The 25896-nt window shown below is 37.4% G+C and overlaps 1 protein-coding gene across 12 annotated transcripts in view; it reads left to right on the top strand.

Moving 5' to 3' along the window:
• Window positions 1-25896, top strand: part of COA1 (cytochrome c oxidase assembly factor 1) — a 107120-nt gene that overhangs the window by 29650 nt on the left and 51574 nt on the right. For 3 of the 12 annotated variants that reach the window (XM_078059959.1, XM_078059952.1, XM_078059956.1), the window contains exon 2: window positions 8240-8400. The exons of 8 other annotated variants lie outside the window; for them this stretch is intronic. The gene's annotated coding sequence lies outside the window, so the exon portion shown is untranslated. Of the gene's footprint in view, window positions 1-8239; window positions 8401-13507; window positions 13633-25896 lie in introns of those variants that run through there. One more of the 12 variants, XM_078059953.1, reaches the window with a different exon arrangement.

Raw genomic sequence — 25896 nt, forward strand, 5'->3', positions numbered from 1 at the left:
TATGATTCTTGTTCTTTCTTTTGTTAATGTATTGTATCACGTTGATTGATTTGTGGATGTTGAACCAACCTTGCAGCCCAGGGATAAATCCCACTTGGTCGTGGTGAATAATCCTTTTAATGTACTGTTGGATCCTATTGGCTAGTATTTTGGTGAGAATTTTTGCATCCGTGTTTATTTGGAACATTTGTCTGTAATTCTCCTTTTTGGTGTGGTCTTTTTCTGGTTTTGGGATCAAGGTAATGCTGGCCTCATAAAGAGAGTTTGGAAGTTTTCCTTTCATTTCTGTTTTTTGAAACAGCTTCAGAAGAGTAGGTATTAATTCTTCCTTAAATGATGGGTAGAATTCCCCTGGGAAGCCAGCTGGCCCTGGGGTCTTGTTTGTGGGAGATTTCCTTGCTGGTTATGGGTCTGTTCAGGTTTCTGTATCTTCCTTGTTCAGTTTTGGTAGTTTATATGTATCTAGGAATGCATTCATTTCTTCCAGATTGTCTAAATTGTTGGCATATACTTGCTCATAATATGTTCTTATAATTGTATTTCTTTAGTGTTGGTTGTGATCTTTCCTCTTTCACTCATGATTTTATTTATTTGGGTTCTTTCTCTTTTCTTTTTGAGAAGTCTGGCCAGGGGTATATCAATCTTACTAAGTCTTTCAAAGAACCAGCTTCTCATTTAGTTGATCTATTTTACTGTTCTTTTGATTTCTATTCCATTGATTTTTGCTCTAATCTTTAATATTTATCTTCTCCTGTTGGCTTTAGGCTTTCTTTGATGTTCTTTCTCCAGCTCCTTTAGACGTAGAGTTTGGTTGTGTATTTGAGACATTTCTTGTATCTTGAGAAAGGCTTGTAGTGCTATATATTTCCCTCTTAGGACTGCCTTTACTGCATCCCAAAAATTTTGAACAGTTGTGTTTTTATTTTCATTGTTTACATGAATTTTTAAAATTCTTCTTTAACTTCCTGGTTGACCCATTCATTCTTTAGTAGGATGCTCTTTAGCCTCCATGTATTTGAGTTCTTTCCAACTTTCCTCTTGTAATTGAGTTCCAGTTTCAAAGCATTGTGGTCTGGAAATATGCAGGGAATGATCCCAGTCTTTTGGTACTATTTGAGACCTGACTTGTGACCCAAGATACGATCTATTCTGGAGAATGTTCCATGTGCACCAGAGAAGAATTCTGTTGCTTTGGGATGGAATGTTCTGAATATATCTGTGAAGTCCATCTGGTCCAGTGTGTCATTCAAAGCTGATCTTTTTGATTCAATTCAAAGTTGATCTTCTGCATAGATGATCTGTCCATTTCCGTGAGGGGGGTGTTAAGGTCCCCTCCTATAATTGTATTATTGTTGATGTGTTTCTTTGATTTTGTTATTAATTGGTTTATATAATTAGCTGCTCCCGTGTTAAGGGCATAAATTTTTAGAATTCTTAAATCTTGTTGGATAGATCCTTTAATTATAATATAGCGTTCTTCCTCATCTCTAGACTGTCTTTAGTTTAAAATCTAATTTGTGTGGTTTAAGGATTACCACCCCAGCTTTCTTTTGGTGCCCATTAGCATGATAAGTGGTTTTCCACCCCCTCACTTTCAATCTGGATGTGTCTTTGGGTCTAAAATGAGTCTCTTGCAGACAGCATATTGATGGGTCTTGCTTTTTTTTATCCAATCTGATATCCTGTGTCTTTTGATTGGGGCTTTTAGCCCATTTACATTCAGGGTAACTATTGAGAGATAGGAATTTAGTGCTATTGTATTGCCTGTAAGGTGACTGTTAATGTATATTGTCTGTTTCTTTCTGGTCTTTGTTAATTTTGGGCTCTCTCTTTGCTTAGAGGACCCCTTTCAATATTTCTAGTATGGCTGGTTTAGTGATTATAAATTCTTTTAGTTTCTGTTTGTCCTGGAAGCTTTTTATCACTCCTTCTATTTTCAGTGACAGCCTAGCCGGATAAAGTATTCTTGGCTGCATATTTTTCTCATTTAGTACCCTGAATATATCATGCCAGTCCTTTGTGGCCTGCGAGGTCTCTGTGGGTAGGTCTGCTGCCAATCTAATGTTTCTACTGTTGTAGGTTACAGACCTCTTGTCCCGAGTTGCTTTCAGGATTTTCTCTGTCTCTGAGATTTGTAAGTTTTACTATTCGATGTCAGGGTGTTGACCTATTTATTGATTTTGAGGGGGTTTCTAAGTACCTCCTAGATTTTGATGGCTGTTTCCTTCCCCAAACTAGGGAAGTTCTCTGCTATAATTTGCTCCAAATACCTTCTGACCCTCTCTCTCTTTCTTCTTTTGGGATCCCAATTATTTTAATATTGTTTCGCTTTATGGTATCACTCCCCTCGTGATCCAGTAGTTGTTTATCTCTTTTTCTCGGCTTCTTTATTCTCCATCATTTGGTCTTCTATATCACTAATTCTTTCTTCTGCCTCATTTATCCTAGCAGTTAGATCCTCCATGTTTGATTACATCTCATTAATAGCCTTTTTGATTTTGACTTGTTTACATTTTAGTTCCTTTATTTCTTCAGAAAGGGATGTCGTCTATGCTTTTTTCGAGCCCAGCTAGTGTCTTTGTAATCGTTATTCTGATCTCTATTTCCATCATCTTACCAAAGTCTGTATTGATTAGGTCCCTGGCAGTCAGTACTGCCACATGTTCTTTTTTTTCAGGTGAGTCTGTCTTGTCATTCTGTCCAGAGAAGAATAGATGAATGAGAGAACAAAATACTAAAAGGGCAACATGACCCCAGAGAAATATACACTAAACAAATCAGAAGAGACCCAAAATTGGGGGGGTTGGGGGGGGAAATATGATCAGGCGGGTGAATAGAACAGAGCCATAAACAAGATTTGGGTGTATTTTGGTCTGTTAGAAGAAACTGCATCCCAAAATTTAAAGAAAGAAATATATATATATTTGTATACACACACACACACACAAATAAGGTTAAGTACAATGAAGGGAGAGAATATGATTGTAATAATGAAAATTTAAAAAGATTTCAAAAAAGGAATTGATAGGATAAGAAGTTGGTTGAAAAAGGAAAGAAGAAAATTTTAAGAAAAGGAAAGGAAAACGAAAAGAAAATTAAAAAAAATCAAAATTGAAACACTAAAGAATCATGGGGAAAAAAGCCATGGATTCTATGTGCTGTATTCCCCTAGCACTGGAGTTGTGCCGTTCTCATTGATCAAGAAGAAAAAAAATAAAATTAAAAAAATTAAAGGTGAAAGACTAAAAAATCATGGGAAAAAAGCCATGAATTCTATGTGCTGTGTTCCCCTAGTGCTGGAGTTTTGCAGTTCTCATTGGTCCGTAAACTTGGTCTTGGCTGGCTCTTCTTGCTGATCTTCTGGGGGAGGGGCCTGTTGTATTGATTTTTAAATGTTTTTGTGGGAGGCAGAATTGCACTGCCCTTGCCAGGGGGCCAGGCTAAGTAATCTCCTGTTTGCTCTTTGTAGCTTTTGTTCCCTGAAAACTTTAGAGGAAGAGAATGAAAATGGTGGCCTCCTACTCTCTGGTCCTGGAGGAGCTGAGAGCTCGGGACCCCACTCCTCAGTGAGCCCTCAGAGAAAAGCAGTCAATCACTCCTGTCTCCCCATCTCAGGCTGCACTCCGTGCTCACCCTGCCAGTGATTGAGCGTTTCTATCTCTGGCACACAATACCCTTTGGAGTCTCCAAACCCAGCAGATCCCTGCGGTGCGCTCCCATGCTGCTCCTCCCAGGGGAGGAAGGGCGGTCTCCCCGGATCTGCCGCTTGTTGGGTCCCTGCTCAAAGAGTAGTGGCCCACTGAACAGCGGATCACGGTTTATGGCAACCCCGAGCTGAGAGCCCACTCCTGGGCTCACTCTTTGCAGCCGGCTTCCCTGCTCCGATACCTGGGAGCTCTGCCGCACTCAGCATGACCCCAAGGATTTTGAGACCCCAAGGATTTTGAGACCACAGTGTCCCAGCGAGGGTTCCACACCCCGCTTAGCTTCCAGAGCAACGTCCTTCACTGGAGCAAAAGTTTCGATTTTGTGCTCCTCTGCTCTATCACTTGCTGGTACCCAGCTGACGGAGGCTCCATCCCCTCGTGGTCTGTCTTCTCATATTTTGCCTCAGATTCATTTCTCCACACATCCTGCCTTGCAGAAAGTGGTCACTTTTCTGTTCAGAGTTGCGGGTATTCTTTTCTTTGCTCTCCTGTTAAGTTCACAGGTGTTCAGAATGGTTTGATAGCTATCTAGCTGAATTCCTGGGACCAGATGAAATTGGCTCCTACTCCTCGGCCATCTTGGACTCTCTTTCAAAACTTAAAAAAATAGAGTCTTAGGTCCTGCCTTCAACCCATTTAATTTATAATTTCTAGGAATTTGCAGTAAAATTGTACTCGTGGGTAAAAATCATTAGTCTGGTTGAGTCTGTTTTGCCTTGTATTACTGATGTGGCCTGAAGAGTACAGAATGATGTTGATCTATGTCTTCCATGAATGTAGTTCCTATGTATATAAGAAAATTGTTCTCTTCTGCCCAGTTACACAACCGTGGATCATAGTGACCCCTTATCTTTCCATGACCCTATAATACTTAGTTTTAATTTATGTCTGTTTATGTTAAAAACTTAATCCCAGGGTTTCTGCTGTCACTGAAATTGAATTGTAAAAAGCATAGAGTGAGATATTACATCGTCTTCTTCATGTGTTAAAGATCTAAACATCTTTTGTTTTTTTCCCTTTAAGCTTAAAGGTGCCAAAATTCAAGGGGGAAAAAAGGCAAAAAAACAAAACAAAACAAAAAACTCCCAAAAACAAAAGCCAAAAACCAAAGGAAAAAAAAAAAAAAACCACCAAAAAACCAAAACCCAGAAAGAAAAAAGCAAGCCTAACAAATCTAGTATTGTTTTCAAAGGTGACTTTGCTGGGTGCAGTAATGTCAGAAGTCTCCCGGGTGACTTCCTGCATTCATTTACAGGGAAACCCTGACAGCTGCCTGCCTGTTGATTTAGTATCACTTATATACTCCCAAGTGGAAAATCTGGTCTTTCAGCTCAGTTGTGAAATAAATATCACATGAATATTAGCAGTTTGCAATAATAGAAAAGGCTTAGCAAGTGAAGGTTTTAGTTACGATCTGATATCTAGTACTTTCTTTCCCTTTTGTAATTTGAGGCAGCACTAATATCTGTTAGAGTTGGAGAGATGAAATGAGATCATTTATGTCAAGCACTTACCACACTGCCTAGTTGCTAAAGAAATATTAGTTAATAGTATATTAGTTCTATGAGCGTGCTTTGCTCAAGCCAGATACCTAAGAATCATCCATGAATCTTTTCTCTCCTTTACCTACCAAAGATCTATTTCATCTTAATAGGCCTTCGAATGGGAGTTAGTCATAACCCATGTTTTATAGCAATTGGATATTAGCAGGTAGTAACTAAATCCTTCAGGACACTGAGTTCTTTTGCACCTAAATAGTAGTAAACATTACTGGTTTTCTAGAATTTTAAAAGGATTGTAGTAATTTTCACTTCTGCTGGCAAAATTGGTACTGTTAGTACCAGTTTCATAATAAATTTGCCATCATTGACAGAATTAATTATCTTAACATTACCCATAATAAGTTAAATAGGTATTAAAATAATTTATTATTATTTTTATTTGTGTATATTTTTATTTTTAGGCTTAACATTTCTGCATGTGTGAGTTTATAGGCATGCAGGATATAGTAAAGTGTATACTTTGCACAAAGACACTGCAGGGTTCATATCTAGACTTTGCAGTTTTATAGCCTCACACAAGTTGTGTAATTCCTCTAGGTTTGCTGTACCATATATTTTAAGTAGGTTAGTAAGACTTACACACAGCATTGTCACAGTCATTGAATTTATATGAAATTTATATGAAAATGCAAAAGAGTAAGAAGAGTCAAGACATTCTTCAAGAACAACGTAGAATAGCTCATTTGATTAGATATCAATATTTTAATGAAGCTAGAGTAATAAAGACAGTGTTCTTGGTTCAGTAGATCAACCAAACAAAATTAGGAATATAAAAACAAGCACATGTTTATAGACACTTGATTTATGGGAAAGGTGACATGTGGTGAACAGTGGAAACATGGTATTTCAGTAAATGGTGCTAAAGCATTGTGCATATTTATATGGAACAAAGTGAATCAAGTTTTATACCACACCACACCTAAAATAAATTCCCAGTGAATTGTGGACCTACTTGTGAAAGGCAAAACAATAAATATTTTAGGAGACAATATAGAAAAATATTTATGTGACCTTAGAATATAAAAAGTTTTCTTAAATAGGACACAAAAAGGATTTTAACCCTAAAAGGAAAAAATAATAAATTGGATTTTATTAAAATGAAGAATTTCTGTTTATTGAAAATCACCTTAAGAGAGTAAAAGGCAAGCTACTCCTACAGAGTAGAAGATATTTGTAGCTCTCTGACAAGGAGCTCATGAATTGGATATAAGTAAGACTGTATACAGATTGGTGACAAAAAGACAGCCTCATAGAAAAATGAGTAAGAGACTTGAACAGGTACTTCACCAAAAGGATGTCCAAAGTAAAAATAAGAAAAGTTACTTGAGACCACAAGTCATTAGAGGAATACAAATTAAAACCATGATGGCATACAACTACTACACACCTACCAGACTAATAATAATTTGTGGGAATATGGAGCATGAAATTCTCATACACTGTTAGTAGAATATATGTTAGTGTACCACTCTGGTAAACCGGCAGTGTAAATGCTGAATGTATGCATACTCTGTGACCCTGCGATTCATCTCCCCACAGAAATGCCATATATGTGTGAACCAAGTGGTATGTATGTGAATGTTTATGGCAGCATAATTTGGTCTAGCTCCATATGGGGGGTATGTGCATCAATATCATAATAGGTAGTAAGTCATTATATGTTTCTACCTTGGGATATTGTACTGTAGTAAAAATGAACAAAATGGGACACAATGTGTATATTTAAAACACATAATGTTTAGCATAAGAACCCATGTGCAAAAGAATGCATACTGTATGATTCCAGTGTTTAGAAGTCAGAGTCGTTGCCCTTGGAGAGGAGGAAGGGGTTAATGATTAGGTAGAAACAAGAAGTGTCTGATGGGGTCCTGGCAGTGCTCTAGTTCTGGTCCTTCTTGGTGGTTACATAGATGCTTGCTTGGTTATAACTTACTAAGCTGAGTATTTATTTACGTTTTGTGTTCTTTTCCTTGAGTGTTAAATTTCAATAGAAAAATAAGGGAAGAACCACCCAGCTTTATAAAACCCAGCAAATACTCAGTATGAGATTTTCCTTCTGACCTCTCAATCTAATTTGTGAATACTTGCCTATGTCCTTTAATTAATGATTACTTTTGGGCTTGATATTATACTTAAAAATTTAAACTCTTTGAAGATTAGATAGGAACCGTGTTAACCAGCACACATGCACGAAGTGACTTTGCCCTTGAAAATTCAAATGCTCCAACTTTTCGTGTGACACACAAACAGTATAATTTTTTTAAGGATGATAGAAGTGTAATGAAACACTTTTGTGCCACATTTATTGTTTTTTTTTTTTTTTCAATTTTCATCAAAGAAAAGTCTTAATTGTAAATAGTTAAAGCTATCATTTTTTTTTTTTTGGTACTTTTTTCTGTTGTTTTAAGCCTCATTTTAACCCAGGAGGTTTGTGGTTTTATAAAAGTTACATGTATTCTCTGTTAAATTTAAAACATTTTAATATATATATTTTTCTAACTGCAAATGGGATATTGTTTTGAAATTTATATTTTCTAATTGTTGAGTATTTACAAGAACACTGTTGATTTTTATGGTTATCATTTATTTGTTTTTTAAGATTTTATTTATTTATTTGACAGAGACACAGTGAGAGAGGGAACACAAGCAGGGGGAGTGGGAGAGGGAGAAGCAGGCTTCCTGCGGAGCAGGGAGCCCGATGCGGGGCTCCATCCCAGAATTCTGGGATCATGACCTGAGCCGAAAGCGAACGCCTAACGACTGAGCCACCCAGGCGCCCCTGTGGTTATCATTTACATCACACTTGATTCAACCAGCGTTCCTAGTTATGATTAAAAGGGGATTGAAGTCATCCTTATTGAGCCCTACCTCCACACACACTTTTTAAAATAAGTAAAATTTCTCTGTATTTTCTCCACTAAATTTAAGTGACATTTTTTTTTTTAAAGATTTTATTTATTTATTTGACAGAGAGAGACAGTGAGAGAGGGAACAGGAACAGGTGGAGTGGGAGAGGGAGAAGCAGAGTCCCTGCTGAGCAGGGAGCCCGATGCGGGGCTCAATCCCAGAACCCCAGGATCATGACCTGAGCCGAAGGCAGATGCTTAACGACTGAGCCACCCAGGCGCCCCGTAAGTGACATTCTTTTCTAGTCTATGCATAAACCTCTGAATAATTAAGAAGGCTCATAGAGTAAATAAAAAGCCCAAACCAGAATTTAAACAGATTCAAGGCATAAACCAGAAAGGAAAATCACTGAAGATTCTAATATCAGTGCATACCTTTTTAGCTTTTGAATTGAAATACTCTAGGCACTTACATAAAAAGAGATATTCTTTCCTGTAAAAGATGAATTCTTCTTGACTTTTATTGGTTAGTTACTAAAAGAGCTTTTTATACTTTATTCTTTAAAAATAATTCAGTTGTAAAGGAGTTTTTTTTTTTAATGAAAAGGATTCTTCAAAGTAATGTAATTGATTTAAGTCTACATAAACTTTTTGGTTTTGTTTGTCGCTTTCTTTTGTAGGAATGAAAACAGGTAAGATAGACAGGGTATGTCAGCATTAACTCATTACTGCTGTTGATAAAATGATATGTTAGTCCATATTATAATTTCTTGTGAGGCAAGGGACCCCTTTAAGCCTCTGATGGCCTGAGAATACCTAACTTCTTTACAGAGCATCTAGTAGGGAGGTCTGTGGTCTGGGTGTAGAGGCCAGCATTGCTATGGCTTCAGTTTTCTTAACTCACTACACTTGTAAATGTAAAGAATATTTCCGTCCCATTTTTTAAAATTGAACCATTGTGATAAAATGCAGCAAGTCAATGTGAGCTTGAGTATTAAAGTATAAATTTAAAGTTTAAGAGATATATATATGTATATATATGTATATATATATATATATATACACCCACACACATGTATATATATACACATATATGTATGTATAGGGATGTTCCTACATTTTTAGAAAGCTGTTCAGTGCTTCTTTGCCAGTTTTTTTCTGTGATATTACCAGAAATTGAGGCCAAAAATAGATAAAATATGGGTCTAAAGAATTTTTCTGTGAGACAAATCTGGTTACTTCCAGAGGCTTGCTTTTTTCATTCTTTATTATGGGAAATTTCATACATACACAAAATTGGAGAGCATAAGGTAACAGATACCTGTGTATTTATGAACCAAATTCAACAATTACCAAAAACTTTAATTTGTAGTGATGTTGGAATATTATTACTGATTTGAAGTTTTACATTACTTTTTTGCGATCCATACTTTATTTTCCAGTTTAAAGATAAATTTGCCACCAAATGATACTAAATATTTAGAGCCTATTTTGGATAAAATCCATCAAAATCACAGAGCATCCTGGATTTGCTGGCACAGTCTTGATTTTTGTTTCATGAGGGACACTAAAGAGGTAGAAATTAAGTCTTCCCTATTCCTTTACATGCTTACAAAACTATGTTATATATATACACACACACACACACACACACAGACACATACATACTTATATACTTAACATAGATCTACCAGGTGAGGAATCAAAAGGACTGAAATGTACCCAAAATAGTCCCAAGCCTGGGAAGTTGTATATTTGAAAAGTTAGGCTGACTCTAATCTTGCCCCAAGAATTCCCCTCCTCCTGCCTAATTTTTCTTTCAACATATTTCTCAAATGCCTCTGGCTATAACTTCTAAGGCGGCACTCATTCTGAAATGATAGTGTCTGTGATATGCTAATTACATGTTGGGATGTTAATAACATTCTAAATATATGTGGTATTATTTGTAAGATATCAAATAAGCTTCTATAGCGGACCTATTCAGTCAAGTAAAACATTTCCGCACAGGATTATTTGCTGTTCCCTTTTTGTGTCTGCGTGACAGGGTACTGGCTGTGTGGGAAAGAGAGTCAAGCGGGAGTCTAGGCAGTCTTTCAAGATTGGACACTGTACTAGAGCAAATACAAAACACACCCGTGCTGATTAGTACTTAGAAAAAAGTCTTCACTTTTTTTTTTTTTTTTTTTTTTTTTTTTTTTACAAATAACAGGTTGACTCCAAAATCCCATGGCTCACTTTAAACAGGTATAATTAACTCTGTAATTAATAAAGTGAATAAGAACTTTTAATTAAATCATAATAACTACTTTGGTTACAGCCGAAAGCATGAATTTCTCTTCTTAGAGACATATGAACTAGGCACTCCTCATTGTTGTGCTTCCTGTTAAATTCACCAGGTGGTGGGTATATCCCTTTTTCCGCACTGATCCCAGTTTATCAGAATGCAGGATTTACCTTTAAGGGTGTGTTCTCTTACTGCTAGTGTCTCCATTAATGTCTTCACCTCCCACTCCTATAATTTGACGAAGGCAGTCAAGGTATAATTGTAGCTTTCCTAATCCACCCCGTTCTGAGTTTTCCCAAGCCCTAGATGTCTCTGCAGTGCCAAAATAAAGCCCTGGGGAATTTGAAACTTTCTGGTTGACAATTGCAAAGCTGTTTATGTTAATATAAAGTGGTGGTGAGGCCTGTGGCTTTCAGGTATGCAGATGCTTTCTTAGAATGGATACATCAGCCCTTTTGCAGGTGGATCGTATGTGTGATGGAAGTCTGTGCTTGGTGTGCCCTCCTAGCCGTATCTAATTGTAAGGTTTATTTAATCAGTAAAATGGGTAATGGGCCTTTAAAGCACATTGAAGCTTCGATTAATGTCCTTGGAAACTAAGTACCCAAGATCACGGGCAAGTATGACACACTACCGATGAGTCACACCTCGCAGCCACTAAAACGGTTCGTAGGTAATTAGCATAATAGAATTATTCTCCTGCTGTTTGGGTGTCATTTTTGGCTCATGATTACCTCCTGCATCAACCCTTTTGACTTTCACTGTGGTTATAGAACAGGTTTTGCATTGAGTTTTATTCTGAGAGTCTCAAAGTTTCTGTGTAAATATTAGTGGGTGGCAAGTATTCAGTATTTTTCCATTGTATTAAAGTAAGGAAACCACAGCATTAAGAGGTTTGTCACTTATACCGGTCAGCTGGGTTTATGCCCCTGCATTTGTGAATTGTGTCTCAGTTTTCATGTTTGAGATTTTTAAAAACAATCTGTTTTTTTTTTTTAAATTTAAATTCAGTTAGCCAACATATAGTACCTCATTAGTTTTTTGATGTAATGTTCAATGATTCATTAGTTGTGTATAGTACCCATTGCTCATCACATCATGTGCCCTCCTTAATGCCCATCACCCAGTTACACCATCCCCCACCCACCTCCCTTTCCACAACCCTCAGTTTGTTTCCCAGAGTTCAGAGTCTCTCATGGTTTGTCTCCCTCTCTGATTTCTTCCCATTCAGTTTTCCCTCCCTACCCCTGTGGTCCTCTGCACTATTCCTTATATTCCAGATATGAGTGAAACCATATGATAATTGACTTTCTCTGATTGACTTATTTCACTTAGCATAATACTCTCCAGTTCTATCCATGTCGATGTAAATGGTAAGTATTCATCCTTTCTGATGACTGAGTAATATTCCATTGTATGTATGAACCGTATCTTCTTCATCCATTCATCTGTTGAAGGACATCTCGGTTGCTTCCACAGTTTGGCTATTGAGAACATTGCTTCTGTGAACACAGGGGTGCAGGTGTCCCTTCTCTTCACTACATCTGTATCTTTGGGATAAATACCCAGTAGTGCAATTGCTGGGTCATAGGGTACCTTTATTTTTAACTTCTTTAGGACCTTCCATGCTGTTTTCCAGATGGCTGTACCAGCTTGCATTCCCACCAACAGTGTAAGAAGGTTCCCCTTTCTCCATGTCCTTGGCAACATTTGTTGTTCCCTGTCTTGTTAATTTTAGCCATTCTAACTGGTGTGAGGTGGTATCTCATTGTGGTTTTGATTTGTATTGCAGTGATGGCAAGTGATGTGGAGCATTTTTTCATGTGTCTGTTGGCCATTTGTATGTCTTCTTTGGAGAAGTGTCTGTTTGTATCTTCTGCCCATTTCTTTACTGGACAATCTTGCTTTTAAGAGCAAGTGGGTTGTTTTGAGTCACGAAATTAATCTAACCTGTGATTTATCTGCAGGCTAAACATTTGTTTTTCATATTGTATGCAGTTCCGTAACTTTTGTTTTGACCTTGTGAAAGTCAGTTTTCCTAAAGATTATGCTTTAGTGTTCTAGGATTTTCATCCTGTATTAATCTAATTAATAGGTGATCATAAGGAAAATTTTTCTAGAATTCAACTTACACAGGCTGGTTTTGGTAAAGGACTTAGAAAAAGAGATATCACTGGTTCTGTTATAATTCAGAAACCCAACTCTAAATGAAAAAGCAGTTATCTACCTTTACATTAGTCACCTGTACCAACTGGTGATTTAAGAAGCTTATTTGAATCTTGGTGCCTATTGCTGTGTTTGCTTCAGGTTGCATTTCCACTTCACAGCCCTCACTGAGGGCAGTGTATTTGTGTGGTACTATTTACAGATGATTAATATTTAAGTAGAAATGTGCTGCTTTAAGAAAAAGGAAGCCGAGGTAGAGTAGTGTGATGGCAAACAAGCCTCTTTTTGTGGAATTCCAGAATTTTCAGAAAATCCTTGACAACTACCATTCATTTCAGGTAGAAGAAGCTAAGGTGGCCATTGTTTTTTATGAAGTTTGGAAAGTGTGGGATTTTAATCACATAATTTTTCTTAGAATGTAATACGCTTGATTAAAATTATGACTATTTTAGGGCGCCTGGGTGGCTCAGTTGGTTAAGCGACTGCCTTCGGCTCAGGTCATGATCCTGGAGTCCCGGGATCGAGTCCCGCATCAGGCTCCCTGCTCGGCAGGGAGTCTGCTTCTCCCTCTGACCCTCCCCTCTCATGCTCTCTCTCTCTCATTCTCTCTCTCAAATAAATAAATAAAATCTTTAAAAAAAAAAAAATAAAATTATGACTATTTTAAGACTTCAGAGAATAACTTAACAAATACCCATGTACCTATCATCTATTTCTGTCAAGTCCTGATCTTTTTCCCATACTTGCTAAGCTTTTCTTTTTTAAGAAAACAAAACTGATGCTGTTGAAGTATTCTGTATAATCCTCCCCCGAATCTATTTTTCTGTCTTCTTCCTTTCTTTTTTTTTTTTTTTAAGATTTTATTTATTTTGACAGAGAGAGACACAGCGAGAGAGGGAACACAAGCAGGGGGAGTGGGAGAGGGAGAAGCAGACTCCCCACTGAGCAGGGAGCCCGATGCGGGGCTCGATCCCAGGACCCTGGGATCATGACCTGAGCTGAAGCCAGACGCTTAACGACTGAGCCACCCAGGCGCCCCTGTCTTCTTCCTTTCTTCATCAGAGGTAACCACTGTCCTGATATATTTTGTTATGTATGAATATAGTCATACATAAGATAGCCTCATTTTCCATGTTTTCAATAATATATATTCATAGGAACATACTGTAATATATATCATTCTGCAGCTTGCTTTTCATTAGGTTACCGTTGTGGTTTTTAACTACAGGCATGTTGATATTTGTAGGTTGGTCATTTATTTTAGCTGTTATATAGTATTCCATTATATTTATTATAATTTATACATTTCCTCCTGGTAGATACTTAGATTTCTGGTTGTTCTGCTTTTACATACAATGTGGCAGTGGGTATTCTTGTAGTATGTGTGAGATAATTGCTCTAGGCCCTAGAGTCTAGGATTTTTATGCAGATGTGCAGTTGCTGGACTGAAGGGTATATGCATCTTCAGCTTTACTATATGTTGCCAAATTGTTCTGTAAAGTACTCACATTAATTTATACTCCCACCATTGGTGTATAAAAGTTTTTGTTCCATATTCTGATCATTCTTGGTTCTATCAAACTTAAATTGCAGACAGAGGGAAAAACAAATGAGAAGACTTTCGTGTGGCAAGGAGATGAGGTGAGAGAATTAATAGGGAGGCTCATTAGCTATTGTAAAGACTTTGTCTTTTACGTTGAGTGTGATTACTATCTGAAATGTGAAGGTTTTTAACAGAGGAGTGATGTAATCTTATTTAGGTTTTAAAAGGATCACTGTGCTTGCTGTATTAAGAGGACAGTATAAGAGAGGCTAAAGGAGAAAGCAAGGAGACTAATTAGGAGGCTGTTGTTATAATTCAGGCAAGAGATGATGGTGACTTAGTCCAGGGTGTAGATGAAGGTGGTGAAGAATGTTCACAGTCTAGACATATTTTGAAAGTAGAATGAACAAGATATGCTCATGTATTAGATATGGAATGTGAGAGAAAAAATACAGTTTTGGGCCTGGACAACTGGAAGGCTAGAGTTGCCATTCATTGAAAGGGTTCTGTGGGAGAAGCAGGTTTAGGAAGGAGAGAGAAATCAGGAATTTGATTTTGAACAAGCAAGTTCTAGATGCTTCCTTAGCATTCAGGTTAAGATGTTGACTAGGCAGGTAGATTCAAGAGTCTAGAATACAGAGAAATCTGAGTGAGGAGTGTGGATATCAGCATAGAGGAGTGGTTTAAAGCTATGAGATTGGATGAAGGAATGAGTGCAGAGATAGAAGTCCAAGAAGATCCCTGGGCCAGTCCAGCGTTTACAGGTCAGGAGAATAGGTTTACCGACAAGAGAGAGTGCTCAGTAAGGAGGAGGACCAAGAGTGAGTAGTGTCCTGGAAGCCTAGTGTAGAAACTGTTTCAAAGGAGAATTGGTTGGCGATGTTGAATATGCCCAGATCAAGTAAGATGAGTGCTGAGACTTGACCTTTGGTTTTAACAATATGGAAGGCATTAATGACTTTCATAGAAGCGGTCTCTGTGCAGTAGTAAGGAGATAAAGGCTAAGACGGAGTGCTTTCAAGAAAGAATGGGAAGACAGGAATGGAAGATAACAAAAATAGATACCTCTTTTGAGGAATTTCTTCCCTAAAGGGAGTAGAAAAATGAGACCATTGCTGGAAGATGATACAGGATTAAGAGTTTTTTCAAAGATAGGAGCTAGTATAGTGTGTTTGATGCTGATATGAATAGTATAATAAAATAGTATAATAAAGGAAATTGATGCGTAAGAGAGAGGGGTGAATTGCTGGAATGAGGTTGAGTAGATGAAAGGAGATGGAGGGATACAATGGAGGGATTGGTCTTAGTAGGAACACAGATTATTCATCCATAATGGCAAAGGGAAGGCAAGAGTACTTTGGCACAATTGTAGATAAACGGATAGATTTTGATTGCTTTTATTTTTTCAATGAATTGGGAAGCAAGATCATCTGCTGAGCCCAAGGAGGGGGAAGGAGATACAGAAGTAAAATATAGGAAAATGTATGACCTGATAACTCAGGAGACTAGAGAACTGGTTAGTGATTGCAAGGCCACGCCACCTGTGCCAATAAGGTGGAGAATAGGATTTATCTAGGATTGGGATTTGCGTGGTGATCATGATAGGGGAATTAGTTGAGGGTGTATTCAAAGGAGGGGGATTACAATAATGGACCATGGACTCTAAGGTGGGTGAAGGACAGTGCAAAGGTGATAGGACCAATGGATTATAGAGCTGAGGTTTAGAAATATTAGAGTAAAGATATTTGAAGAGGTGAGTTGAAAAGGTAGAGGCTGGCTGGGTAGTGGGAAGCTAGAAATTGAGATTGTTCGGGGGTTCAGGTTATTAGTGAGAAGTTCTAGAGCATGACTAAGGACGAGTAGCTGAGGTCAAGTGAAGGAGTGTACCCTGAGAGGAGAGGAGGATGTCAGGGATCATTTATGTGGATATTTAAATCATCATGCATTTTGTTTCTAGGAATTTACCGATTTCTTCTAGGCTGTCAGATTTGTTGGCATATAATTGTGCATAGTAGTCACTTATGATTCTTTGTTATATCTGTGGAATCAGTTGTAATGTCTCTTTCATCTGATTTTATGTGAGTCCTCTTGTTTTTATTCTTGGTGAGTCTAGCTAAAGGTTTGTCAATTTTGTTGGTCTTTTCAAAGAACCGGCTCTTAGTTCCTTGGTCTTTTCCATTTTCTTTTTCGTCTCTATTTCATTTATTTCTGCTCGGATCTTTGTCATTTCCTTCCTTCTACTAACTTTGGGTTTCATTTGTTTTTCTTTTTCTAGTTCTTTGAGATGTAATGTTTGCTTGTTTATTTGGGATTTTTCTTTTTTCTTAAGGTCAGCATTTATTGCTTAGAACTGCTTTTGCTGCTTCCCATAAATATTATTTTATTTTTTTAAAGATTTATGGTATTTTAGAGGGAGAGGGAGGGAGGGCATGAGCAGAGGGTGGGGCAGAGAGGGAGACAAGCAGACTCCCTGCTGAGCAGGGAGCCCGACATGAGGCTTGAGATCATGACCTAGCTGAAACCAAGAGTTGGACGCTTAACTGACTGAGCCACCCAGGCGCCCTGCATCCCATAAATTTTAGCGTCATTTTTCTATTTTCATTTGTCTCAAGGTATTTTTTTTGACTTCTTAGATCATCATGCATTTTGATAAGAACAGGGTTGGAGAGAGTCATGGCCAGGAACTAAAATATTTAAGGAATGATATTGGAGGTGTCATGTCGATGACTGCAGCAGGCATTAGGGATGGTGATGATAATTTGGTCTGAAAATCTGAGATTGAAAGCTAGAATTTTAGGGAGGCAGGTGAGACAGCAGTTTGGAAGTAGCAGAAAGAAATAAGAACACCTACCCTGTCTCCAGGCCTAATGTGAAGAGGAGTATGAGAATGAAGACAGGACTGGAAAGGGTTGCAGGGAGAGCCAGGTTTCAGTTGGCAGCGGCTTTCAGCCCTGGCTGTGCATTAAAATCATCAGGGAGGGCTTGTGAACATACCATTTCCTTGGTCCCAGCCCCCAGAGATACTGACTCAGACAGTCTGGGGTGGAGCTCAAGCTTAAGTAAATTTTTTAACTCCCAGGTGATTGTATGTACAGCCAGGGTTGTGTCCCAAGCAGGAATGTTCTGAAAAAAGGATGAGTAATTGAGGATGACAGATGTGTTTTTGAGGGCATAGGGAAAGGGTTTGGGAGTTCAAGAGGGGTGGGGCATCTTTAAAAGTTTATTGGCCCTTTGAATTTCTGTGAATTACCTGTTTATACCCATGACTCTTTTATTCTGTTGGTAAATGTTTGATTTTTGTTTTGGTTTGAACTTTTTATTGAAGTATTACATGAATACTGAAAAGTATGCACCTGCATATGTTGTGGAATGAGCACCAAGAAACAGAACATTACTAGCATCTAGAAACCATGCTTATGCCCCTGTTATATTAACTATCTCTTCACTGGGGGAGATTTATTTATTAAAAAGGCTCTTATGCTGCCTGTCTTGAGTAGCAAAATAGATTTCATATCAAAGTGTACTGGCCTTAGGTTATAGGGTAAACCAAAATAGTCCCGGCCATGATTTTTTCTCTTTTCTTCTTAAAGTACATAGAATACATAGAAGAGGGCTTGCAGAATCCAAGAAAACCTTTCTTTTTTTTTTTTTTTTTTTTAAATCTGAAAACTGGTTGCCTGGAAATGCATTGTAGTTGGAGATGCTGTGGTCTTTTGTGCTGCTTCTTCATTAGCTCTTTTCCTCTCTGACTGGAAATGAGTTGTTTTGGCAAGTGGAAACATGTTCTAAGTGATAGGACCTCACCCAGGTGGCCCAGACAGTTTGGGTCTTCCATACCTACCTGATTGTACTGAGTCTAGAGTTTAGGGTTTAGGGATTGTACTGAGTCTAGAGTTTAGGGTTACAGCTGTAAGTCAGGTTTGAGTCAGGGAAGACCCCTGAGGAATGGTCATTATGGTTTTTTTTTAGAAGTAAAATATATTGAATAAATGTAAATGGCCAGAGTCTGCTTTTAGCATTTGCAACTATTCATTTCCAGTATTTTGACCCCTGCTGAAAAAAAAAAGAAGAAAGAAAGACTGGATTTTTGATCTGTAGAATGTGCAACACAATGAACTTAATTTTTCATTTCTTAACAGAAAGCTGGGAAACAAAAAGCTGGTAGGATATTATGATGATGACTTTTTATTACTGTCAGGAGCAGGAAATACCAATTTCTTTTATTATTCCTTTAGCATCTGTTGAAGAATAAAGTTAATTGAAAGTAACATCATAAATATTAAAGACTACTGGAAAAAATGGTGAAGGCAAAAATACTCCTTGCTTGAGACACTTGGCTGGCTCAGTCAGTAGAGCATGTGGCTCTTGATCTCAGGGTTGTGAATTCGAGTCCCACGTTGAGTGTAGAGATTACTTTAAAATCTTAAAAAAAGTACTGCTTGCTTGATTTTACATTGTACCACATTCTCTAAAATTCTTTGATGTTTAGATGAGTACAGTATCAGAATATTGTTATGAAGAAATACATCAGTAACTTACTAAGTTTCATGGGTGGAGTATTTTCTTACTCTGTCAGTTTCCTTATCCTGTACTACTTGCATAATAGTGACAGCTCAAGTGCTCTGGGATGTTGTACAACAGTGAATGGAGACGGCCTAGGACACTGAGTGGTCCTATAACCAGTCTTCCCAACTCTAGGCTACATTGTCCTAGGTAGGCATTTGGCCTTTAAAAAAAGTCATTTGAATACAGAGATCAGTGGTTGCCAGGTGTTAGCGGGAGCTAAGGATGAATAGGCAAAGCTCAGAGGACTTTTGTAGTAGTGAAAATATTCTGTATGGTACTGTAATGGTGGATACATGTTATACATTTGTTAAAACCCATAGAATGTATAACATCAAGAGTAAACAATTTAACTGTGGACTTTGGATGATAATGATTTGTCACTGTAGATATTTACTGATTGTAATAAATGGCCCACTCTGGTACAGGATGTTGAGCAGGGAAGGCTGTATGTGAAGGGGGCTACGCAGGGACACATGGGATCTCTCTGTACTTTCTGCTCAATTTCTCTGTGAAACTAAAACTTCTCTAAAAATAAAGTTTACTATTAAACAAACAAGTAATTTGCAGGATTTTTATGATGTTGCAATATTTAACAATACTTTTTAACATAAATCTATTCCCTTATCCATCATAAGGCTTTCATTTGATAGTATACGCCTGTTTCTTAGTGTTTGCCATCAATGAATATGAAAAATAACTACCTGTCATCCTCTCAAATGTTAGAATCTTTTGTGTTACAGATGAGCAAATCTAGGCTTTTAAAGATTGTGGGGATTTAGGGCTCCAGTTTCTAAATGTCTAATTCAGTGTCACCAGAACCACAACTTTTATTCGATGATTGCTCTATAAATACTCTATTCCTAAATTTAGCTATAATGTCCTTAAAGTGTTGGCTCTCTATAGTTTTCTTTTACATATTCACTATTTAGAACACATAATCATTTATAAAAAACTGTAGCTCTCTTCTTAATGTATAAATTACTCAGATAAACTTATTTCTGAATTCTCAAAGCTACCTTACTAATGTTTAAGTGTTAATTGAGGCCAAAAAGTAGACATAAAGATTATTACTTTAGAGGGGATTTCCCTTTGTTTTTAGGTCGACTGTAATTTTTTAACTTTTCAGTGTTCCTCTGGTAAATTTATATAGATTGGTTAATAATTACACTCAATTCTTTCTGGAAAAAAAAGTCTAGGTGCTATCTCTAGGGATTTAGTTATATTAAATACATTAAATTGCTATAATCAATAAGTATTCAGGCGCCTGGGTGGCTCAGTCATTAAGCGTCTGCCTTTGGCTCAGGTCATGATCCCGGGGTATTGGGATCGAGCCCTGAATCGGGCTCCCTGCTCAGCGGGAAGCCTGCTTTTCCCTCTCCCACTCCCTGCTTGTTTTCCCTCTTTCACTATCTCTCTCTGTCTGTCAAATAAACAAATAAAATCTTAAAAAAATAAGTATTCATATATTATGGACAATAGTCTTGTGTGATAAGGATTAACTGCATATATATTTCAATACTTTATCATTTTAAAATTAGTATTCTGAGATCATGTGGAATATCCATTCATTTGATTAATTTTTTTGTTCATTTTTAGGGTTGTATTCTGAGGTGTTTATTAATCCACTGGTTACCATTTCATAACTCATAAATTATTCTTCCTGAATGACACTTTCTACTTCCTAGAAACTAGTTCCTCCACTTTTCTCATTTCTTCCTGCCCAACACTAAAGAATGGTTAACCTGAAATTTTCTTTCCTTTCTTAATGGCATATTATCATTTTATGTATTTTGATTATCGGACTCATCCAAATATGTCATCTGTTGTCTGTTTTTACTTAAATGGATTAAATTGAAAAGTGAGGAAAGTGCTACAAGAGTCAGACTTTTCCACATACTTACTGTTTTCAAGGTATCATTTGTTTGGCCTCAAAATTTAAAAGTCTACTTTTCTATTCTTCATTCCCAATGGAAGATGAAGTGCTAAGCACCTGGTTTCGAATTTAAGGAAAGTAAACCTTCTGGTCTTTTTTTCCTTTCTCCCCTATTTCATTACATTGTAGTATTTTGACTTGGAAGAGACTTTAGAGGATAATTTAGATCAACTTTTTTATTTTTTAGATGAGGAAAGTAAAGCATGGAAGTTAAGTGACTGTCTAAGTAAGATCTTGCAGCTAGTGCCAGATTTTGGACTCTGGTATTGAACCCTGACTCTCACTCCGCTTTCCCCCTCTTTCTTTTTCCTTTTTACTTTTTCCTTTTTGTGCTTCTGATAGTTGGCACTAATGTTTCCCAGCCACTCTATTCTGGGCCAATCCAGTGTTCAGTAATGTTGATGTTTCATTGGCAGCCTTGTCCACACCTCAAGATCTATAAAAGTGTGAACTTGGAACCACAATGGTTACCCATATTTTCCCCAATCTGTGCTGTTTTTACCCTTTAACCAACATTGCTTTATCCTTGCAAACCAGTGAAGAAAAGGAAGCTGCCAGGGGCACTATGATATTCAGAATAATGACTCCTTCCTCAAAGATGTCCATGTCCTAATTCTTGGAACCTCTGAATGTTTGGTTACATGGCAAAGAGGAATTGGGGTTGCTAGTCTGCTGACCGTAAAATACGGAGATTATCTTGGATTAACTTGGTGAATCCAATGTAATCACAGGGGTCTCTGTGGGAGAGGTAATTGGAAGAGAGAACTACCAAGATAGCAGCATGAGGAGTAGGCCTGCTGTTGCTAGCTTTGAAGATGGAGGAAGGGACCATGAGTCAAGGAAAGTGGATAACCTCTATGAGCTAGAAAAGGCAAAGAAACAAATTCTCCCACAGAGCCCCCAGAAGAGAATGCATCCTACAAATACCTTGTCTTAAGCCAGGAAGATTTATGTTACACTTCTGCTTAACAGAACTATAAGATAATAAATATGTGTTGTTTTAAGCCACTAAGTTTGTGATAATTTGTTACAGTAGCCTTATACTGCTCCTTAGAAAAAATCACTCACTTTGGCTTTCCCTCTTCCCGCATGATCTGATTATTTCATTAGCTATCTTGATTTCCCTTACACATCCTGGCTCCATGTTTCTCATCTAGATCCTTGGATAAAACAACCCACTATAAGACTGTTCACGCTGAATCAACTATGAATGTCGTTAGGACACACCTTCTCAGTGTTTGGCCATTAGCTTTACAAAACACACCAATGTTAAGAGGCTATATAAAATTGTGAAACTGTTTTGCTATTGGCTGCTGCTTTTCAGGAGTTCAAGGTCAGTACTTATCCAATACTCCTAACTGCCCTGACCTAACTCTTAAGAGATTACTTTTGTCACCTTGTGATATTTATCAGGGAAACTACCTTTATGGCTATAAATGAAGCTGCTTGTGGCTTTGCTATTTATGAAAGAGACTCAGTGAGATGCATATCTTGTTTCTTACCTGACAGAGGAGGAAAATGCTGGGACATAGCCTGGTTACCTATTTTATTGGGCTGACATGCTCAGTAGATTGACGTGCACATTTGACAGCCTGACTTGCCAAGATGTGGCCGACACATGTATTAACTCCTACAAAATCCTTGACTTGATGCAGCACTAACTTTTTTTTTTTTTAAAGATTTTATTTATTTATTTGACAGAGAGAGACACAGCGAGAGCAGGAACACAAGCAGGGGTAGTGGGAAAGGGAAGCAGGCTTCCCGCGGAGCAGGGAGCCCGATGTGGGACTCGATCCCAGGACCCTGGGATCATGACCTGAGCCGAAGGCAGACGCTTAACGACTGAGCCACCCAGGCGCCCGCAGCACTAACTTTTTTTCTCATTGCCCAATGGCTGTTGTAAAATTAACTGGTGTTGGGGGCTCAATTTTGCAAAAGCCTCAGTGGGTCACCGTGATATGAATTAGTTTGGACAACTGAATCCCCCAGCCTTATCAAATTAATGTAATTCTTTATGTGGCTGGAAGGCTTGAATTCACCAAAACATTATCTTTTCAAGAAATCTGATTCTATGTTAGGGCTACCAGAAAGGCAGAATTCGTAATTCTGACTTTCTGCATTTGTTCACTCCATAGCAAGGAAATTTTTTATTGATGAAAGATTTCTTGACCCACTGCAAAATGAGAACCTTACTGAGCCCTCCTTTTTGCACTAAGTCATTTCCCAGGTGGAGAGAAGAGGATATTCCATATTTTTGTAAACCTGAGGGACAGTAGTCATTGTCATGGACCAACTAATTTTTTCAGATGGTATATCATTGAATCTTGTTTTCTTTTTTAATCTGTTATTATAATGTTTGTTTTGTAATCATAGTGCTTAGACAATTTACATTTAATTATCAATATGATCAAGTTTAAATCTGCCATCTTGCTCTTTGTTTTCTGCATTTCATCTTCATTCCCCATTTCTTGCTTTTTTGGATTAATAGAGTATTTTTCCATGATTCCATTTATCTGCATTATTGGGACATTAGCTATTGTTTTATTTTTTAGCAGTTACTCTAAGGTTTACAATATATATCTAACTCTATCAATTTATCATTAAGTAATATATCATTTCATACAATATACTTCTGTCTGTATTTTTTTATTCCTTTCAAGGAATTTATTTTATTTTATGTTGTATATATATAAGTTTTTCTTTCTTATTTTGGGATCTAGTTTCTTTTAATAAGTAGACCAAAGCACACCCAGGATCTAGTTTTTTGTTTTGTTTTGTTTTGATTTTTGTTTCTTTTTGTTTTTGTTATTGTTTGTTTTCTTTTTTCTGTTGTCATTGTTGTCTTCTCTTTCTCTCTTCTTTTCTTTTCTGGAAAAAATAACAAGATGGAGAAATTCACCCCCCAAAAAGAACAAAAGGTAGTACTCACTGCCAGGGATTTAATCAATATGGATATAAGTAAGATGTCTGACCTAAAATTTAAAACAATGAATATAAAGATACTAGCTAAAAAAGCATAGAAGACACTAGAGACTCCCTTACTGGAGAAATAATAGAACTAAAATGTAGTCAGGCTGAAATTTAAAATGCTGTTACCAAGATGCCGTCCCAAGTGGAGGCTGTAAAAACAAGGATGAATGAAGCAGAAGAGCGAATCATAGATATAGAAGATAAAATTATGGAAAATAAGGAAGCTGAAAAAAGGGAGACAGAAAATGCTAGATCACAAAGGGAGACATAGAGACCGCAGCGATTCCATAAAGCAGAAAAATACGTGGATAATAGGGGTCTCAGAAGATGAGAAGTGGGTGAGAGGGGCAAAAAGTTTATTTGAACAAATTATAGCTGAGAACTTCCTTAATCTGGGGAAAGAAACAGGCATTCAAGTCCAGGAGGCACAAAGAAGCCCCCTCAAAATCAATAAAAATAGGTCAAGAACCCAATGTATAATAGTAAAGTTTGCACGTTTTAAAGATAAAGAGAAATCCTGAAAGCAGCTTAGGACAAGAGGGCCTTAACCAACAAGGGTAGACACAAAAGGCTGGCAGCAGACCTGTGCACAGAGACCTGGCAGGCCAGAAAGGACTGGCATGATTTATTCAGTGTGCTGAATGGGAAAATAGTGCAGCCAAGAATAATTTATCCAGCAAGGCTGTCATTCAGAATAGAAGAAGAGATAAAGAGTTTCCAGGACAAGCAAAAACTAAAGGAATTTGTGAACACAAAACCAGCCCTGCAAGAAATATTAAAGGGGATCCATTGAGCAGAGAGAGAGCCCAAAAGTAACAAAGACCAGAAAGGAACAGAGACAATCTACAGGAGCAAGGACTTTACTGGTAATACAATGGCACTAACTTCATATCTTGCAGTAATTACTCTGAATGTAAAGAGACTAAATGCTCCAATCAAAAGACATAGTGTATCAAAATGGGTAAAAAAAACCCCACAACAACACCCATCAATATGCTGTGTATAAGAGACTCATTTTAGACCCAAAGACACCTCCAGATTGAAAGTGAGGGGGTGGAAAATGATTTATGATGCTAATAGGCATCAAAAGAAAGCTGGAGTGGCCATCCTTATAACAGACAAACTAGACTTTAAACCAAAGACGGTAATAAGAGATGAAGAAGGACACTACATCATAATAAAAGGGTCTATCCTACAAGATGAAACAATTGTAAATATTTATGCTCCTAACTTGGGAGCAGCCAAATGTATAAACCAGTTAATAACAAAATTAAAGAAACTCACTGGTAATAATACAATAGTAATAGGGGACTTTAACACTCACTCAAGCCAATGGACAGATCATCCAAGCAGAAGATCAATAAGGAAACACAAGGGCTTTGATGACACTGGACCAGATGGACTTCACAGATATATTCAGAGCATTTCATCCTGAAGCAGCAGAATACCCATTCTCCTTGAGTGCACATGGAACATTCTCCAGAATAGATCACATACTGTGTCACAAATCGGGTCTCAACTGGTACAGAAAGACTGAGATCATACCATGCATATTGTCAGATCACAATGATATAAAACTTGAAGTCAACCACAAGAAAAAATTTGGAAGAACCACAAATACATGGAGGTTAAAGAACATCCTAATGAAGAATGAATGGGTCACCCAGGAAATTAAAGAAGAATTAAAAAAATACATGGAAGCAAATGAAAATGAAAACACAACAGTTCAAAACTTTTGGGATGTAGCAAAGGCAGTCCTAAGAGGGAAGTACGTAGCAATACAGGCCTTCCTCAAGACACAAGAAAAGTCTCAAATACACAACCTAACCTTACATCTAAAGGAGCTGGAAAGTGATTAGCACATGAAGCCTAAATCCAGCAGGTGAAGAGAAATAATAAAGATCAGAGCAGAAATCAGTGATAGAGAAATAAAAGAAAAACAGTACAACAATCAATGAAACTAGGAGCTAGTTCTTTGAAAGAATTAATAAGATTGATAAACCCCTAGCCAGACATATCAAAAAGAAAAGAGAAAGGACCCAAATAAATAAAATCACGAATGATAGAGGATAGACCACAACCAACGTTAAAGAAAGAGAAAAGATTATAAGAGAATATTGTGAGTAATTATATGTCAACAAATTAGGCAATCTCTAAGAAATGAATACATTCCTAGAAACATTTAAACTACCAAAATTGAAACAGGAAGCAGTAGAAAACCTGAATAGATACATAACCAGGAAAGAAATTGAATCAGTAATCAAAACTCTCCCAACAAACAAGAGTCCAGGGCCAGATGACTTCCCAGCAGAATTC

The sequence above is a fragment of the Halichoerus grypus genome, chromosome 12, assembly GCF_964656455.1.
Source record: "Halichoerus grypus chromosome 12, mHalGry1.hap1.1, whole genome shotgun sequence".
NCBI classification, from domain to species: Eukaryota; Metazoa; Chordata; class Mammalia; order Carnivora; family Phocidae; genus Halichoerus; species Halichoerus grypus.